Source organism: Tupaia chinensis, unplaced genomic scaffold, assembly GCF_000334495.1.
Source record: "Tupaia chinensis unplaced genomic scaffold, TupChi_1.0 Scaffold000111_1, whole genome shotgun sequence".
In the NCBI taxonomy this organism is placed as follows: Eukaryota; Metazoa; Chordata; class Mammalia; order Scandentia; family Tupaiidae; genus Tupaia; species Tupaia belangeri.
Genome location: NW_006159575.1, coordinates 1739264 through 1743314, shown reverse-complemented (window position 1 = coordinate 1743314; position 4051 = coordinate 1739264). Strand labels below are relative to the sequence as shown.

Sequence of the window (4051 nt, the reverse complement as noted above, 5' to 3'; positions counted from 1 at the left end):
ATTACTGAAATGTTAGTATTGGTTCCTGGATTAAATTCTGTTTAAACATGGACATATCCCCATCTGGGTAAGGAAAATACAGTTGGTGCTGATGTAATCTGATTATCATTGCTTTAGAAAAAAAAATACCGAAGTTTGTGCCTTTAAACAACCATTTTATCTTGCTCAGATTTGTTGGACAAAAAATTCAAGGATAAGTAAACCATGGAGTTTTGCTTAGGTTCTCTCCCATTGCTACCATCCAGTAAACTCAGTCACATGGTTGTCCATTTCCATTGGTGCTTGTCATCAGCTGGAAGCTCAGTTGAGGCTATCAACTGGAATCTTACTGTTGGTACCTTCAACATGGTAGGCTTAAGGTAATTGTACTTCCAAGAGTTTTGGAGAATGAATATTCCAAGAGAATTATGAGGAAGCTGTATAGCCTACTATGACCAAGTCAAAGAAGCAATTCAGTTATTTTCTCAACATTTATTACTCAAAACACTCACCTATTTGCCCAAATTTAAAAAGATTCAAGGGCCATTTTTTTTTAAGATTTTTTTTTTTTTTTTTTTTTTACTAAAGTGCTTATGAGCACACCAGAGAGACACATAGAAATAGAAATACAGAAAGAGGAAAGGTGAGAAACTACCTCCAGGTTGGATGGCCACACTGCAAGCCCTTCTCCTCCATTCTCCTCTCAGGATTTTTGGGCACACATGTATACATGCCAGGCATGTGTTTTAAGCATTTGGGTCCAGAAATTGAACCTCATAATTGCCTATGTGGAATCCAGAACCTTAACCACCATGCCTTTTCTGTCCTACTTGGAGTTCATTTTTAAAAATACCACACCAGACTTCCTGAAGAATGTTTCTAACTCAGTTTAGTTCTCTTTCCCACCATACAAGATGGCAGATGAAAAAGCTGTGAAGCAGGATACTAAGGAGAAAAAACATGGACCCAAGAAGGCTGATGTCAGAGGTAAGGTTATAAAGGGTGATGCCAAGGCTAAAAAGCCCAAGAAGGGGAAGCACCACTGCAGCTGAAACCTGGTCCTAGTCCAGGGCATCGGCAGATACTCATGGTCTGCTATATATTCCAGGAAGGCCATGTACAAGAGGAAATACTCGGCCACTAAATCCAGGATTGGAAAGAAAAAGAAGGAGAAGGTTCTTGCAACTGTCACAAAACCAGTTGGTGGAGACAAGAATGGTAGTACCCGGGTGGTTATACTGTGCAAAATGCCTAGGTATTATCCTATTGAAGATGTGTTTTGAAAGTTGTTGAGCCACGGCAAATAACCCTTCAGTCAGCATGTGAAAAAGCTGCAAGGTAGCATCACTCTTGGGACCATTCAGATCATCCTCACTGGACGCCACAGAGGCAATGTAGTGGTTTTCCTGAAGCAGCTGAGCAGTGGCTTGCTACTTGTGACTGGACCGCTTGTTCTCAATCGAGTTACACTGCATAGAACACACCAGAAATTTGTCATTGCCACCTCCACAAACATTAATATTATTAGCAAAGTGAAAGTCCCAAAGCACCTTACCAATGCTTACCTCAAGAAAAAGAAACAGTGAAAGCCCAGACACCAGGAAGATGAGATCTTCAATACAGAAAAGGAGGAATGTGAAATTTCAGAGCAGCACAAGATTGATGAGAAAGCTGTGGACTCACAAATTTTACCAAAAATTAAAGCTGTTCCTCAGTTCCAGAGCTTCCTGCAACCAGTGTTGACCCTTACCAATGGAGTTTATCTTCACAAATTGGTGTTCTAATTTTTTTCCAAAACCTAATTAAATAACTGATTATATATATGAAAAAAGAATATTTCTACTTGAAGCTTTCATAATGCCAGGAAAAATCCATTAAATTAAATCAAATAGCTATGTCAATAAATCACTCCATTGAGACTTATATCCCCAACTAGTTTATATTCTGTATTTCTCTGCATATTTTCAATGAAGACTGAATAATCAGATAGTAAGGCAAAAGGAAAAGTGAAATTCTGAGGCAAATTACAAATAAAATAATCAGCCTCTATTAGTATTTATATTTGGCTTATGGTTTTCATGGGGCAGATGTAATGTTGTGATGCTATAATTTCATATGTACAATTAATTCTACTCTATAACTTTTTTTGCATGTATGTATGGTAACAGCTATGATTTTACAAAGTTGCATGGCTTCACTTTAATGGCTCATTGGTCTATATTTTACTTATTTACAAAACAATTCAACAAGTTTAAAGTACTACTTCCTGTACCAACTAGAGGAACAAAATTATTGCTTATTTCAAATAACCCAACAAAATGAGAAGAGAACTTCAAAATTAGATAGCTGACATTGTCCATTTCTTTAAAAGGTTTGAATTAGTAGAACTCTACAGTAATGTTTTCACCTAAAAGCAAAGTGAAGACCAGCCAGTGGGGTAGTGCTTAAGGTGGTTGTATCCCATGTGGCCAACTGCACAGTTTAAGTAGCTTGAAAAACACACCAGGCAGGTGTGCATATATGCCCAAAAATCCAAACAGGGGAGAAATGGAAGAGTAAGGATTATATGACTATCCCTTAAGGATACTACTATACTAATACTAATTCTTACTACTTCTATCACTATATCTCTAAAGTGAGCATAAAAGCCCTTTGGTAAATTAAAAAGTCTAAAAAGCAAAAGTGAAATTTAAAAACTAAAGTAATCATGCATACAACTAAATTATACTCATAATAAATGGTTCATGATTTCTTTAATTCTTTGAAGATTCTCTCACTTGTAAAAGTATATGAAGGCAATTTAAACTACAAAGAAAGTATAATGCGATTTTTTTTTTTTTCTGCTAAGGGCCATACATGATATTCCACAGGGAAGGGAAACCTTCAGTGAGATGGCCTAAATTATTTTCACTGCATAGCTTCCTTCCTTTTTTTAATCCAACAAAGTATTTTAAAAACTTTTTAAAGTGACAGAACTTTATGTGTTGGATTCTAGTCATATCTATTCTGTCATTATTTACATTTAAAAGATCTACTGGTAAATAATTGCCTTTACCTTACATGAGAAGCAGAACTCCAGGAGCATATGCTGTAGATTCCTATAAACAAGAAAGTGATTTTATACATTAATACTTTATAGTAGCTATCTTGGTTCTGAAGTTAATCCAAATTCTAGCATTTATTTTACAATAGAAGTGAAGATTAATATTGTAATAATATTAATCATGATGATCACAATAATTTTTTTTTGGAAAGGTTTTTGCTATAGTGCATGTATGCTTGCTAGAAAGACAGAGACAGAGACAGAGACAGAAAGTGAGAAATCATCCCCCAGGGGAGATGGCCACGCTGTAATCCCTTCTCCCCCATTCTCCTCTCAGGATCTTGGGCACACACGCACACACTCCTGGTGTGAGTTTAAGCCACTGGATACGGGACTCGAATTGCAGTCTACTACATGGGAGTCCAGAGACATAGCCATTGTTAACTGCTGGCCCCATGATCACAATAATGATAATAATAAAGAAGTTTCTAATTAATCCTTGAGAATTGGCACAGTTAACAGGACAATAGATAGATCATCTCATTTTGAGAAAAATTATGCATGATCATGTTGGGAAAAGGTGTAGGCTTCTTTTGGAATGACTCAGAAACATTCTATTGTGTCATCAAAACTTTGAATATTTTTCCAGGACTGTTTTGGGAATCATGTGGTTTGTGCTGCCACACAAACCACAGGTATTTTTCTAAATGTAGGTTATTTTTTGTTATAATTAGACATCAAAATGCATGCTTATTTGCAACATCACATTCTGTTCTCAGAGACACAGAGTCCGTTCAAGGCCAAAATTGTCATGCAATTATGGAGGAAGAGGATCTTCCAGAAATACTGAAAACATTCAAATACTGGTAATATGACTCTGACTCACAGAGAAACATCCCTAGAAAAAGGCTGCGATGTCTACATCCTGACTAGAAATAAAAATGAAAATGCTTTAAGAAAGATTGCCAGGCCTGTGCAGCCGGGCCTCTGCACCGCGTTCCGCTGCCTCTCTGGGGCTGGCATGTGGCC

The 4051-nt window shown here is 36.9% G+C and overlaps 1 pseudogene; it reads left to right on the top strand.

Moving 5' to 3' along the window:
* The first annotated feature begins 893 nt into the window (after window positions 1-893).
* On the top strand, window positions 894-1763 carry LOC106734406 (60S ribosomal protein L6 pseudogene; annotated as a pseudogene).
* The last annotated feature ends 2288 nt before the right edge of the window (window positions 1764-4051 follow it).